The sequence below is a fragment of the Coregonus clupeaformis genome, chromosome 1 (assembly GCF_020615455.1).
Source record: "Coregonus clupeaformis isolate EN_2021a chromosome 1, ASM2061545v1, whole genome shotgun sequence".
Taxonomy (NCBI): domain Eukaryota; kingdom Metazoa; phylum Chordata; class Actinopteri; order Salmoniformes; family Salmonidae; genus Coregonus; species Coregonus clupeaformis.
Window position 1 is genome coordinate 16,817,709 of NC_059192.1, and position 16,769 is coordinate 16,834,477.

Sequence of the window (16,769 nt, forward strand, 5' to 3'; positions counted from 1 at the left end):
GGCGTTGGTGATCGGGAGCTGCTGGCTGTTGTCCGAGCTTTGACGGTGTGGAGGCATTGGCTCGAAGGGGCGAAACACCCTTTCATCGTCTGGACAGACCACCATAACCTGGAATACATTCGGGCAGCGAGGAGGCTGAATCCTTGCCAGGCCAGGTGGGCCCTCTTCTTCACCCGGTTTGATTTCACATTCTCATACATTCCAGTTACAAAGAACGTGAAGGCAGACGCACTGTCTCGGCTATATGACACAGAGCAGAGGCCCAGAGACAACACCCCCATACTCCCGGCCTCATGCATTGAGGCGCCGGTAGTATGGGCGATGGACGCGGATATAGCGCAGGCATTATGCACATATCCATCTCCACTGCAGTATCCAGCTGGGCTGCAGTACATGCCTGCACTTATCTGTGATCGTCTGATCTACTGGGCACACACGTCACCCTCCTCTGGTCATCCAGGTATCGGTCGCACAATGCACTGCCTGACCGAGAAGTACTGGTGGCCTACCTTGGCTAAGGATGTGAGGGTGTTTGTTTCCTCCTGCTCAGTGTGCGCACAGAGTAAGGCACCTAGGCACCTCCCAGCGGGTAAGCTACAACCTTTACCAGTTCCACAACGACCATGGTCTCACCTTAGTATTGATTTTCTTACTGATCTTCCCCTCTCCCAAGGTAACACCACTATCCTGGACATTGTGGATCGCTTTTCGAAGTCCTGCCGCCTCCTTCCTCTGCCCGGTCTCCCCACGGCCCTACAAACTGCAGAGGCTCTGTTTACCCACGTCTTCCAGCACTACGGGGTACCAGAGGATATAGTGTCTGACCGAGGTCCCCAGTTCACGTCTAGAGTCTGGAAGGCGTTCATGGAACGTCTGGGGTCTCGGTTAGCCTGACCTCTGGATTTCACCCCGAGAGTAATGGGCAGGTGGAAAGGGTGAATCAAGATGAGGGTAGGTTCCTGCGGACCTAATGTGAGGACCGGCCGGGGGAGTGGTCGGTGTTCCTGCCATGTGCAGAATACGCTCAGAACTCTCTCCGCCACTCCTCCACTAACCTAACACCCTTCCAATGTGTTTTGGGTTACCAACCGGTCCTTGCACAGTGGCACCAGAGCCAGACCGAGGCTCCTGTGGTGGATGACTGGTTTCGGCAAGTGGAGGAGACTTGGGACGCTGCCCACGTTCGCCTCCAGCGCGCCGTGCGTCGTCAGAAGGCGAACGCTGACCGCCACCACAGGGAGGCCCCGGTTTTCGTACCGGGGGATAGGGTCTGGCTCTCGACTCAGAATCTACCCCTACGCCTGCCCTGCCGGAAGCTGAGCCCGCGGTTTGTGGGGCCATTTAAAGTCCTGAGGAGGATAAACAAGGTTACTTAGGTTGTTACTCCCCCCTGATTACCGTATTAACCCCTCGTTTCATTGTGTCTTTCCTCAGGCCGCTGGTAGCTGGTCCACTCCAGGAGTCTGAGGTGCAGGAGGTTCCTCCACCTCCTCTGGACATCGAGGGGGCCCCGGTGTACTTGGACCATTCCATACTGGATTTGAGGCGTCAGGTGGGAGGCCTTCAGTATCTCGTGGAGTGGGAGGGGTACGGTCCGGAGGAACGGTGCTGGGTCCCAAGGAGGGACATCCTCGATCCCTCCCTGTTGAGGGATTTCCACTGTCGCCATCCGACTCGCCCTGCTCCGAGTCCTCCTGGCCGTCCCCGAGGCCGGGGTCGGCGCACTGCTGGAGCAACGTGTCAAGGGGGGGTACTGTCACGACTTCCGCCGAGGCTGCCTCCCCTCCTTGTTCGGGCAGGTTTCGGCGTTCGTCGTCACCGGCTTACTAGCTACTACTACCATTCTCATCACTCCACTTGTCATGTCTTGTCTTGTCAATCACACACACCTGGTGCTCATTCCCCTAATTAGTATGTTTATCAGTGTTCCCTCTGTTCCCCTTGTCTTTGTGAGTGATTGTTAATTGTGAGAGCGAGTAGCTCGGTTGAGCTACTCTTCTATTTGCACTTGACAAGGTGGAATATTTTCCCTTGTATTAGTTTCGTTTTAACGCTGGGAGCGTTTGATTTATGTAAACGGAATAAACTCTGGACGTCGGTGTTTTTACCTCCTGCGCCTGACTCCTTCATTCACACCTCGTCACAGTTAAGCACTGATCCTGCTATGCCAGATGGCTGTGGGCTGCACTAGTTCATTTAGCAGGCAGGATTTGCTTAGAATTCCGTGGCATTCTTTTTTATTATTTTATAGTATGAAGAATACGATTGAACATAGCTGAATAAAATAAAGGTTATTTTCTCCAAACAATTTCATAGGAAGTGCTCACATGCATCTATTCTGTGTTGAACGGTTAACAAAGAAACAGGTCCTCCTATGTGCTTAATTTAGAGTTATTAATGCAACTTTAGTTGTGATACAAACATTGGGCTATATGTTCTGATTTTTAATACATTCTAAGGCTACATGATGCAACTCTAGTGATGATTTGAAAAAAGTTGCATGTAAGGCATGAGCTCTGATTTGCTTTTTTCGCAGGCTGTACACACTTCACCAGTCTCTCATTCCCAATTTGACAAGCACTTGATAATATTCTCACCAGGCCTTGAATTTCCCGTTGTGCCCTTGGGCTGAATATAACAATTACAATTCCCTTCTCCCGGCTGCCGTGCTCTAAAGCACCTCTCACTCACATGGCTCTCTCAGATATCTCATTTCTTATTAGACAATACCGGTCAGGTGATCAGGTCCTTCTCAAAGGCATCTCAGCTAAGAAGTAGGCTACAAGTGAAGACAGACACATCGGGGACGCAACTCTCCCTCTTATCGAATTCCGAGGTGCATATTGAAGAGATTAGAAGAACTGTCGACATTTAGCCTAACGAACAGCAAAAGCACTAGCCTATGTCAATCTACTATCCCACATAGTACAAAGGTTGCACTTAAATAGCGAATGGAGGACATTTTCATGCCAGCCAAGTAGGCTATACTCCTGTTGTAAAGAGAAGCAATGTGCTTAATATTAAGAAAGTTGAGAAATAAATACAGTAGGCCTAGCCTATAGAAAGCTGATGGGATCCTCCTCTTTTTAATAGAGGCCATCAAAACTCTGTTTTCTCACACAATTGCATAGCCTATAGAAATGTTGTACAACATGACCTCATGGGCTCTCATGAAGTGTTTGATTAGATTGAAAATATTTGCATTGACGTCTGAGTGATTAGAGGGACAATAGAGTGCTGAGTACCATGCAGTTGGCAAGTTTGGTAGGCTACTAACGACCATCAGCAGCATCAGAGCTTGGAGAAGCATAGATAACGTGACTAATCAGTCGGTAATATGGTCACCGTAAAGAAAAAGCATCTGTTGATGTGCCTGGAGGCTATTACCTCTCTCTGTCTTCTTCTCCCATAAACTCTATCAGTCAGGAGGCTATTACCTCTGTCTTCTTCTCCCATAAACTCTAACAGTCAGATCTATCGCAGTGTCTGGCTGACTGACTAGGGATGAATGGGGGAACGTTTGGGTGTGAGAGATGTCATCTTCCTGAGTAGGAAGGAAGGAAGTAGGAGTATAATGATTTGCACACCCTAGAGACCAGGCAGGTGCCAAGACCTGGAGTTGATTATCCTATATCTTCCCCGGGCCCGGGCCACCACCCACTAACACTAACCATTACTGTCATATTAAAGGGGCAATGAAAGATGTAACAGTGGGTTTAGGTAGAGGTTTCCTAAGGCCTACTACTAGTCTTTCTCGTAAGATGGGAAAAATTGTGTGACTGATATGAAGCTGGAGAGCTGACTCTGGACCATACAGTATAAACAAACATCATACAGTGTGTGATTTGTATATTGGAATGTATGTTTGTCATGTAATACTGTTTGGAAAAGTGCAATGTATGTGAAATGTATTTAAAAATCAATAATACTTTTTCTATTGTTTTATGTATGTGTTGAAACTGTCACAAAAAATACACTGCTGTCTGTCTGCTGTCTGTCTGTCTGCTGTCTGTCTGCTGCCTGTCTGCTGTCTGTCTGGCTGTCTGTCTGTTGTCTGTCTGATGTCTGTCTGCTGTCTGTCTGCTCTGCTCTGGACTTCCTCTGATCTGATGTAGAGCCGAGCGCCCCGTTAGGTCCCGCTATGTAATATACTGTAATAGAAGCACAAACTTTGAGCCTCCAAGGCTTTTTCTACCAGACCCTCCAAAAGACATCAACATCACATGGAGGCAAAAACACTAAGATGCAACCACACATTAACTGCCATAAAGACACACAGACACACACGTGCCATAGTGTCTCACACAACACAGATGTCTCTCTTTTGTGTTTAGCATCATGAAGAGACATGGGACATATGGATATTGTGTTTGTAACAGACCTGATAGACAATGGAGACCACAGAAACCCAGAGAAATCCAGAGACAAGATTTACAACATTCCTCGTATGTCTCTTAATAAGAGGTTCTCACAAAATCCTCTGTAGTAGAACAGCAGTTTAAAACATAACCATGCCAGAGGACTGTGGTCCCCAAATACCATCACCCACTTATCCAATCAAGGTCATTTCACAATGTAGCTGAGCTGTTGCTAGTGGGTAGACCAACCCCTGATGGTTACAGTTTACTGAGAAAATAAACCCAAGGGAAATGTTGGTCCCTCTGTTTACAGAGCAAAGTCAGACTAAGGCTCTTACAGTATAGTAAGGCTTTCATATAAGCCCTTGGGCTTCCAGCCACACCTGCACAACATTTTCTAAAATGTGTTTTTATCTGTATTGTCTGTATCTATATAGTATCTTACTTCAAATACCTTTACCTGGATAATACTGGTGCAATACACAACCAGTCAAGTTTAATATGTAACCATCCACTAATCGAAACAAAAATACAACATTGTGTAAACTGTATCTTAGTATAGGCTACTAAACATAATCCTGAACAACCACCCACCGGGTTAAAAGTAGTGCACTACACAGCCAGTGTAAAATACTGTTGATTTTCAGTGTAACATTTCTAGTGTTGATTCGGGAGTTAAATTAACTCTGTAAGTGGTGTAAAATAACCACAGTTTTAGTGTTAATAACCAGTGTTGAACCAAAACCACGCCCATCATTATCATATTTCCCTGCATGCTCTATTGAAGGTAGATTGTTTAATTTTTTTGCATGTACATTGATTGATTCATTAATCTTATGCTATTTAAATATAAATAAAATACATTTTTCTTGCGGGTGAATGAAAATTCCAAATGTTAGATAGCCCCACTCTGGCTGGATTCCAACAGGAATTACACATCACTTTCCAAGCCAACATAATATGACTTGCAGGCTTAATGTGGCCTGTGAACCATGATTTTTAGGCCCCTGTATTAGTGTAAAACTAGGCCCTCAAAATAAGGCCTTATGAAATGTATTGTCTTAAAGAATTTTCTTGGAATGATAACATATTCACTTACGAGCTCACTTTGTGAAGGCCACAGGACTGAAAATGAATGAATGCAACAACCATGTCTCTGTCACTAACAAATACAGTTATGGGTGGTAACTCTACAATTCACTCAAAAGGCAAGGCAACCTGGGAAATATGAAAATAAGCCTTTAAACTAAGCAGTGTCTTAATTGAGATCTTTCCTGCAGTCAAATGACCAAATCGCCCTCTAGTGGCCTCATGGGTGGAATGTTATCAATATTTTTCATAATTTCATAATTAATAAACAGTATTTTAAAAACCTGCCAAAGATCTGGTGTTTCAATGTCAAAGGTTTTGTTATATTTCAGTCTTCTGTGATGTATATAAAGTGTAATATTTGGATGCAAACTCAAAATCGAATACATTTCAACTCTTTATCTGACATGGTAGAGGTCTCTTCTTTTTTGTACGCCCATAACCATGTGTTTGAGGTGTATACTTTTGCTTCAAAGTAGATTTGTATAAGACCACCAAGAATCACTCTGTGTGACCCTGATAGCCCACACCAGTAAAAGGTTAACACTGAAAAGTGTGGACCTTTATAGACCCTGGAACAGTGTTACATTTAACACTCTGTGTTGAGCACAGTTCCCGCTCAGCCCAGTCAAAACTGTTCGCTGCTCTGGCACCCCAATGGTGGAACAAGCTCCCTCACGACGCCAGGACAGCGGAGTCACTCACCACCTTCCGGAGACACTTGAAACCCCACCTCTTTAAGGAATACCTGGGATAGGATAAAGTAATCCTTCTACCCCCCCCCCCCAAAAAAAAACAAAAAACATTGTAAAGTGGTTATCCCACTGGCTATAAGGTGAATGCACCAATTTGTAAGTCGCTCTGGATAAGAGCGTCTGCTAAATGACGTAAATGTAAATGTAATGTAAATGATTTAACACTGGAGAATTTGCTGTGTGCATAGGGAATAGGGTGCCATTTAAGACACACCTTGTGACTTCAGATGAGCCCAGAGAGGTCCTCTGACTTCCCCTGCAGGGCCACGCTATCTGCTTGGCAGGGGAGCTCTGATAGTGTCATCAGATTTACCAGCTCACTTCCTCTCCTGTTCTCCCTCCAAGTGTGACAGCACTCTTCATGAGAGTAGATTGATTTCCTTACAATGGAGGCAGTGAGGGGGTCCAGGCCAACTGATATGAAGGTGTTAGTCTGAGGAAGCGCTGATTGTCAGCCACTCGTATAGTCAAGCAAGAAACACCAGTCTGAAGCTACATCATGGAGAGAGGAGTGAAAACAAAGCAGCCGGAGAGACAACAGATCTGAGTGTTTTTTCAATGGAGCTCAACAGTGTTTAGAGAACGAATCAGACATCCTGATTCTGCCCATATCTATTCTTACCTGATAAGCATGTGACATGTTTTGGGGTGTAGGATGGAGGGGTGAAGGGTTTGGCAAGGCTTAATCTGAGGCAGTGTGTGGTATGTGTGTGTGTGTGTGTGTGCGTGTGAGACTTTCCAACTCCTTTCCACAGTGTGTGTGTGTGTATTCCCAGGTTACTGTCACACTGTCACACACACTGGCTGAATGACGGAACTTTGAAATCCAGGCCTCCCTGGCTCCCTCCACCACACCCTATTCTGGCCTCCCTGGCTCCCTCCACCACTCCCTACTGAGGCCTCCCTGGCAACCTCCACCACACCCTCTCAGGCCTCCCTGGCTCCCTCCACCACACCCTCTGAGGCCTCCCTGGCTCCCTCCACCACACCCTAGTATGGCCTCCCTGGCTCCCTCCACCACGCCCTACTGAGGCCTCCCTGGCAACCTCCACCACACCCTCTCAGGCCTCCCTGGCTCCCTCCACCACACCCTTTTCAGGCCTCCCTGGCTCCCTCCACCACACCCTATTCAGGCCTCCCTGGCTCCCTCCACCACACCCTTTCTCAGGCCTCCCTGGCTCCCTACACCACACCCTACTCAGGCCTCCCTGGCTCCCTCCACGCCCCCCTCAGGCCTCCCTGGCTCCCTCCACGCCCTTCTCAGGCCTCCCTGGCTCCCTCCACGCCCTGCTCAGGACTGGCTACACTGACTCACTATCAGACCACATGACAGCTTTCCAGACAGATTAAGCTATGGTCACTTTTCATCAGGGACATCAACTGGGTGGGAAGTGTCTCTCTAAACTGAGCGCTGTCACCGTTTCAAAATACCCTCAGATTGAAATGCATTTGGATTTACTTTAAATGATAACATAGAATCATAACACAACGCATCCTGAACTATTTCAGGATTTATCTGGATACCAAATCGGTTTACGTGTCTAGTTTCATTCTCATAATCCCAGTACTGCAAAAACTGGCACTGAACCAAAGAGATATAGAGAGAATATTACTGAGATGGTCCCCATGGGGAGACAGACAGTGTTGTGATTGTTGATCTTGAGCCCAAGAAAGTGGCTTAATTTTTCATTTGGATTTATGGACTTGTCCTATATGACCTCATCTGTTCTACATGACCTCATCTGTTCTATATATGTTCTATATGACCTCATCTGTTCTATATAACCTAATCTGTTCTGTATGACCACATCTGTTCTATATCTGTTCTGTATGACCTCATCTGTTCTATATGACCTCATCTGTTCTATATGACCTCTTCTGTCCTATATGACCTCATCTGTTCTATATCTGTTCTATATGACCTCATCAGTTCTGTATGACCTCATCAGTTCTATATGACCTCATCTGTTCCCACTCTAAAAACAGTTAAAACCCTTCAAAGTCACGTGTCAAACTCATTCCACGGAGCGCCGAGTGTCTGTGGGTTTTTGCTCCACCCTTGTACTTGATTGATGAATTAAGGTCACAAATTAGTAAGGAACTTCCCTCACCTGGTTGTCTGGGTCTTAATTCAAAGGAAAAACCCAAAAACTGCTGACGCTCGGCCCTCTGTGGAATGAGTTTGACACCCCTGCTCTAAGTGATTGGGATTGTGTTTGTTTGCTCCCTCAGACATTCCTAGTATGTAGTAGTTCACAACAGACCCTCGTGGTGTGGTGCTCAGGGCTGGAGTACATAGAGGCCCCTATGACGTTCCACTCACGTTCTAGGTTGCGGCCTACTGAGAGTGGCGGTGAGGCAGCGCTTTTCCAGAGGACGTTCAGAACAGACCTCTATCCTCGGGAGGAATTTCATAGGGGGGCTGATTGGCTGAATCCTTTTCATGTGTTTCTTGGTTCGTATTTATAGAGCATGAGGTCAGGGCGTCAGGACGGGAGGGTGAAGCATGCAGCAGGGGTGGCCTTTTTAAACCTAGATCCATGTTAAGTGATGCTGCTGAAGGGAGGCCAACAAGGGGCCGGGGGTGAAGCAATAACATGGCATTCATTCTAAATCTAAACCTCCCTGTTTGGGACAATAGTAACCCTAGTCTGGTTGAACCAGATTGAACACTGCGCTGACCATTATGGTGAGGCCGGGCAGCGCTCAGTCCCGGTTTAACCAGGCTATAGTAGTTACACTGTGTAAACAGAATGTGTTGACCACGAGACCCCGCACCCCTAGAACCACTGTAGTTAAACTACAGTAGATACTATAAACCTGCAGCCCGTTGGACAGCCTTCCTTTAAAAGAGTGCTGTAGGTGAGCCAAGAGGAGGTCAGGAAAGACTATAAGAGACACAAAGAAGCAGACTATCTTGATCCTAGAAACGTATGGTATAACCTCTATGTTGAGCACTCTAGACCCAGTACGTCTATGAGGTTAGTTTGTCTAATGCAAATGTCTAATGCAAATGCCGAGTCTGTCTGATGCAAATTCTGAGTTTCACTTTCGCGATACAGGTACAGCAGCATGATTTACCTGGTTATTCCAGTCACAACAGACATGTGATACCCTGCCTCTTTTATAAGAAACAACCTGTCTTACTTGCTCTACAGTTCAAGTTTTCCAATGCAATGAATGGCAATAAGTGCTGTGCCAGTCAAAACAATGGTTGGCAAAATGATGTAGCAGAACTACACTGCCATAATCATTGGTTTTAAAAAGCCCCATTAGTTCAGCATTACTGGGGGAGTGTGACTCAGTGGGAATAGCTTTTAACTTTCTGTTTGAGAGCAGCAGACCTGGGTTCAAATACTTTTTTAAATCATTTAAAAATATTTTATCTGGGCTTGATTGAGCTTGCATGTTGCAATATAACCAATAGAAAAGTCCCAAAAGTGCAAACCCCACCCACCTGACACTCCAGGCGGGCTAAAGCAAACGCTCAAAGTATTTGAAAGGTTTTGAATAGTGATTGAACCCAGGTGTGGAGATCAGAAGGCAGCCTAGTCATCCTGTTGGCAGTTACTCAGGGCTGAGTTAGGCTGGTGGCAAAGGAGTGTTGCAGTGTTGTTGTAGTGAAAGCACAGAACCCCAGAGGAGCCAATCACATTAGAGTAACAGTGAGAGGCTCATGCCGTGTAAAGAAAAAACAATGAGGAGTCCTGTCGCCAAGACAACAGTCCAGCATGAGGTACTGTCTATAGTAAGGAGAGGAGGAGAGCTGTACTGTGCTGACTGTTGGATGAGAACAGTTCTCCACAAGACAAAGAGGAACTGTGAGTCCTAGCCAAAGCCATATACGTATGATGAAAACAGTCAGAGACTGAGTCTGGTTAAGTCAGAGACAAGGTTGTTACATAACACTGGTAGACTACACTAACGCAACTACATGAGTGTGTCTACTATGGAAGGACCTAAATCATTCACAACCGTGCACGGCCATACATATTCCAACTTGTGACACTGATATAGATCCTACTGTGACACCGATATAGATCACACTGTGAAACTGATATAGATCACACTGTGACACTGATATAGATCCTACTGTGGCAATGAAATAGATCATACAGTGACACTGATATAAATCCTACTGTGGCACTGATATAGATCCTACTGTGGCATGCATATTCCTACTGTGACACTGATATAGATCCTACTGTGGCACTGATATAAATCCTACTGTGACACTGATATAGATCCTACTGTGAAACTGATATAGATCCTACTGTGAAACTGATATAGATCCTACTGTGGCAATGAAATAGATCCTACAGTGACACTGATATAAATCCTACTGTGGCACTGATATAGATCACATTGTGGCAATGAAATAGATCCTACAGTGACACTGATATAGATCCTACTGTGGCAATGAAATAGATCCTACAGTGACACTGATATAGATGCTACTGTGGCAATGAAATAGATCACACTGTGGCAATGAAATAGATCCTACTGTGGCATGCATATTCCTACTGTGACACTGATATAGATCCTACTGTGGCACTGATATAAAACCTACTGTGACACTGATATAGATCCTACTGTGAAACTGATATAGATCCTACTGTGAAACTGATATAGATCCTACTGTGGCAATGAAATAGACCCTACAGTGACACTGATATAAATCCTACTGTGGCACTGATATAGATCACACTGTGGCAATGAAATAGATCCTACAGTGACACTGATATAGATCCTACTGTGGCAATGAAATAGATCCTACAGTGACACTGATATAGATGCTACTGTGGCAATGAAATAGATCCTACAGTGACACTGATATAGATGCTACTGTGACACTGATGTAGATCCTACTGTGACACTGATATAGATGCTACTGTGGCAATGAAATAGATCCTACAGTGACACTGATATAAATCATACTGTGGCACTGATATAGATCACACTGTGGCAATGAAATAGATCCTACAGTGACACTTATATAGATACTACTGTGGCAATGAAATAGATCCTACAGTGACACTGATATAGATGCTACTGTGGCAATGAAATAGATCACACTGTGGCAATGAAATAGATCCTACTGTGGCATGCATATTCCTACTGTGACACTGATATAGATCCTACTGTGGCACTGATATAAATCCTACTGTGACACTGATATAGATCCTACTGTGAAACTGATATAGATCCTACTGTGAAACTGATATAGATCCTACTGTGGCAATGAAATAGACCCTACAGTGACACTGATATAAATCCTACTGTGGCACTGATATAGATCACACTGTGGCAATGAAATAGATCCTACAGTGACACTGATATAGATCCTACTGTGGCAATGAAATAGATCCTACAGTGACACTGATATAGATGCTACTGTGGCAATGAAATAGTTCCTACAGTGAAACTGATATAGATGCTACTGTGACACTGATGTAGATCCTACTGTGACACTGATATAGATGCTACTGTGGCAATGAAATAGATCCTACTGTGAAACTGATATACACTACCTTTCAAAAGTTTGGGGTCACTTAGAAATGTCCTTGTTTTCCATGAAAACATACATGAAATTAGTTTGAACAGGAAATATAGCAAAATGCATACGAAATGTAGTCATTGACAAGGTTAGAAATAATGATTTTTAATTTAAATAATAATTGTTTCCTTCAAACTTTTCTTTCCTCAAAGAATCCTCCATTTGCAGCAATTACAGCCTTGCAGACCTTTGGCACTCTAATTGTCAATTTGTTGAGGTAATCTGAAGAGATTTCACCCCATGCTTCCTGAAGCACCTCCCACAAGTTGGATTGGCTTGATGAGCACTTCTTACGTACCATACGGTCAAGCTGCTCCCACAACAGCTGAATAGGGTTGAGATCTGGAGACTGTGTTGGCCACTTCATTATATAGAGAATACCAGCTGACTGCTTCTTCCCTAAATAGTTCTTGCATAGTTTGGAGCTGTGCTTTGGGTCATTGTCCTATTGTAGGAGGAAATTGGTTCCAATCAAACGCCGTCCACGGGGTATGGCATGGAGTTGCAAAATGGAGTGATAGCCTTCCTTCCTCAAGATCCCTTTTACACTGTACAAATCTCCCACTTTTCCACCACCAAAACACCCCCAGACCATCACATTGCCTCCACCATGCTTGACAGATGGCATCAAGCACTCCTCCAGCATCTTTTCATTTGGTCTGCGTCTCACAAATGTTCTTCTTTGTGATCCGAACACCTCAAACTTCGATTCGTCTGTCCATAACACTTTTATTCCAATCTTCCTCTGTCCAGTTTCTGTGTTCTTTTGCCCATCTTAATCTTTTCTTTTTATTGGCCAGTCTGAGATATGGCTTTTTCGTTGCAACTCTGCCTAGAAGGTCAGGGTCCCGGAGTCGCCTCTTCACTGTTGACGTTGAGACTGGTGTTTTGCGGGTACTATTTCATGAAGCTGCCAGTTGAGGACCTGTGAGGCGTTTTTTTCTGAAACTAGACACTCTAATGTATTTGTCCTCTTGCTCAGTTGTGCACCGGGGCCTCCCACTTCTCTTTCTATTCTGGTTAGAGCCAGTTTGCGCTGTTCTGTGAAGGGAGTAGTACACAGCGTTGTACGAGATCTCCAGGTTCTTGGCAATTTCTCGCATGGATAGCCTTCATTTCTCAGAACAAGAATAGAATGAATATTTGTTTTGCTTCTGGCCATTTTGAGCCTGTAATCGATCCCACAATTGCTGATACTCCAGATACTCAACTAGTCTCAAAAAGGCCAGTTTTATTGCTTATTTAATCAGCACAACAGTTTTCAGCTGTGCTAACATAATTGCAAAAGGGTTTTCTAATGATCAATTAGCCTTTTAAAATGATAAACTTGGATTAGCAAACAAAACGTGCCATTGGAACACACTAATGGTTGCTGAAAATGGGCCTCTGTACGCCTATGTAGATATTCCATTAAAAATCAGCCGTTTCAAGCTACAATAGCCATTTACAACATTAATAATGTCTACATAGTATTTCTGATCAATTTGATGTTATTTTAATGGAGAAACAAATTGCTTTTCTTTAGAAAACAAGGACATTACTAATTGACCCCAAACTTTTGAAGTTTGTAGTGTAGATCCTACTGTGGCACTGATATAGATCCTACTGTGGCACTGATATAGGTCATACTGTGGCGCTGATATATATCCTACTGTGGCACTGATATAGATCCTACAGTGGCGTACACACAGTGGCTTGTGAAAGTATTCACCCCCCTTGGCATTTTTCCTATTTTGTTGCCTCACAACCTGGAATGAAAATGGATTTTGGTGGGGTTGTATCATTTGATTTACACAACATGCCTACCCCTTTGAAGATCCAAAATATTTTTTCTTGTGAAACAAACAAGAAATAAGAGAAAAAAACAGAAAACCTGAGTGTTCCTGCTGGAAGGTGAACCCCCGTCCCAGTCTCAAATCTCTGGAAGACTGAAACAGGTTTCCCTCAAGAATTTCCCTGCATTTAGCGCCATCCATCATTCCTTCAATCCTGACCAGTTTCCCAGAACCTGCCGATGAAAAACATCCCCACAGCTTGATGCTGCCACCACAATGCTTCACTGTGGGTTAGTGAAGGTGTTGGGTTTGCGCCAGACATAGCGTTTTCCTTGATGGTTAAAAAGCTCAACTGACCAGAGTACCTTCTTCCATATGTTTGGGGAGTCTCCCACATGCAAACATGTTTGCTTATTTTTTTCTTGAAGCAATGGCTTTTTTCTGGCCACTTTTCTGTAAAGCCCAGCTCTGTGGAGTGTACGGCTTAAAGTGGTCCTATGGACAGATACTCCAATCTCCGCTGTTGAGCTTTGCAGCTCATTCAGGGTTATCTTTGGTCTCTTTGTTGCCTCTCTGGTTAATGCCCTCCTTGCCTGGTCCGTGGATTTTGTTGAGCGGCCCTCTGTTGGCAGGTTTATTGTGGAGCCATATTCTTTCCATTTTTTAATAATGGATTTAATGGTGCTCCGTGGGATGTTCAAAGTTTCTGATATTTTTTCATAAACCAACCCTGATCTGTACTTCGCCACAACTTTGTCCTTGACCTGTTTGGAGAGTTCCTTGGTCTTCATGGTGCCGCTTGCTTGGTGGTGCACCTTGTTTAGTGGTGTTGCAGACTCTGGAGCCTTTCAGAACAGGTGTATATATACTGAGATCATGTGACAGATCATGTGACACTTAGATTGCACACAGGTGGACTTGATTTAACTAATTATGTGACTTCTGAAGGTAATTGGTTGCACCAGATCTTATTTAGGGGCTTCATAGCAAAGGGGGTGAATACATATTTTAATATAAAATTTAAAATGCACGCACCACTTTTCCGTTATTTATTGTTTTGAATTTTATGAATTTTTTGAATTTTTTCATTTCACTTGAAAATGAAATCCAAATAAAAATCCATTTAAATTACAGTTTGTAATGCAACAAAATAGGAAAAACGCCAAAGGGGATGAATACTTTTGCAAGGCACTGTATTCCTCCTTGTGACACACATTTAGCTAAAAAGTGTAAACACTCTCCTAAGTAACTGCAGCTATCAGATAACACTGGTGACAACCAATTCCACTTGTCGCCTGCCACCACCACACAAAATTATTAACTTTTATCTGTGCCTATAATACATGTCATCACGTGTCTGACACTGACAGTAACTGGAGACAAGCCCAGGGGTGTGGACTGGAGGGCCAAACCCAAAACCCTGATTACCCAGATTAGTGTAAAAGATCCTGGTACCATGGCATGCAGACTGTTATTGTGTACTACATTATCTTACTGTGTGGATATGAAAGATTAACCAGGAGACTGTAACATATATGCCCCAGGGTAGTTACCTCAGAGTGGGATTAGGTTCTGTATTGCTGTGTCCCACATGGCACCCTATTCCCTATGTAGTGCATTACTTTGACCAGAGCCTGATGGGCTCTGGTCAAAAGTAGTGCACTATGTGTGATGAGGTGTGAATGAAGGAGTCAGGCGCAGGAGGTAAAACACCGAAGTCCAGAGTTTATTCCGTTTACATAAATAAAACACACCAAGCGTCAAACAAAACTATCACAAGGGGAAATGTCCACCTTGGCAATAACAAATGGAAGAGTAGCTCAACCGAGCTTCTCACTCTCACAATGAAACAATCACTCAGAGAGACAAGGGGAACAGACGGAACACATATACACATACTAATTAGGGGAATGAGCACCAGGTGTGTGTGATTGACAAGACAAGACATGACAAGTGGAGTGATGAGAATGGGATCGGCAGTAGATAGTAAGCCGGTGACGACGAACGCCGAAACCTGCCACGAACAAGGATGGAAGGCAGCCCCGGCGGAAGTCGTGACAGAACCCCCCCCTTGACGCGTGGCTCCAGCAGTGCGCCAACCCCGGCCTCGGGGACGGCCAGGAGGACGCGGAATAGGGCGAGTAGGATGGCGACGGTGGAAATCCCTCAACAGGGAGGGATCGAGGATGTCCCTCCTTGGGACCCAGCACCGTTCCTTCGGACCATACCCCTCCCATTCCACGAGATACTGAAGGCACCCCACCCGACGCCTCGAATCCAGTATGGAACGGACCGAGTATGCCGGGGCCCCCTCGATGTCCAGAGGAGGTGGAGGAACGTCCCGCACCTCAGACTCCTGGAGTGGACCAGCTACCACCGTCCTGAGTAGAGACACATGAAAAGAGGGGTTAATACGGTAATCAGGGGGGAGTAACAACCGGTATGTAACCTCGTTTATACTTCTCAGACCTTAAACGGCCCCACAAACCGCAGGCTCAGCTTCCGACAGGGCAGGTGGAGGGGTAGATTCCAGGTCGAGAGCCAGACCCGATCCCCCGGTACGAAAACCGGGGCCTCCCTGCGGTGGGGGTCAGCGTTCCCCTTCTGACGACGCAGAGCGCGCTGGAGGTGAATGTGGGCAGCGTCCCAAGTCTCCTCAGCTCGCCAAAACCAGTAATCCACCGCAGGAGCTTCGGTCTGGCTCTGGTGCCACGGTGCAAGGACCGGTTGGTAACCCAAAACACATTGGAAGAGTGTTAGGTTAGTGGAGGAGTGGCGGAGAGAGTTCTGAGCGTATTCTGCCCATGGCAGGAACACCGACCACTCCCCCAGCTGGTCCTGACAGTAGGTCCGCAGGAACCTACCCACATCTTGATTCACCCTTTCCACCTGCCCATTACTCTCGGGGTGAAATTCAGAGGTCAGGCTGACCGAGACCCCCAGCGCATTCCAGACTCTAGACGTGAACTGGGGACCTCGGTCGGACACTATAGCCTCTGGTACCAAGTAGTGCCGGAAGACGTGAGTAAACAGTGCCTCCTTAGTTTGTAGGGCCGTGGGGAGACCGGGCAGAGGAAGGAGGCGGCAGGACTTCGAAAAGCGATCCACAATGACCAGGATAGTGGTGTTACCTTGGGAGAGGGGAAGGTCAGTAAGAAAATCAATACTAAGGTGAGACCATGGTCGTTGTGGAACTGATAAAGGCCGTAGCTTACCCGCTGGGAGGTGCCTAGGT

The 16,769-nt window shown here is 45.4% G+C and overlaps 1 pseudogene; it reads left to right on the top strand.

The window, feature by feature from the left end:
- Nucleotides 1–16,769, top strand: part of LOC121569968 — an 87,254-nt pseudogene that overhangs the window by 33,054 nt on the left and 37,431 nt on the right.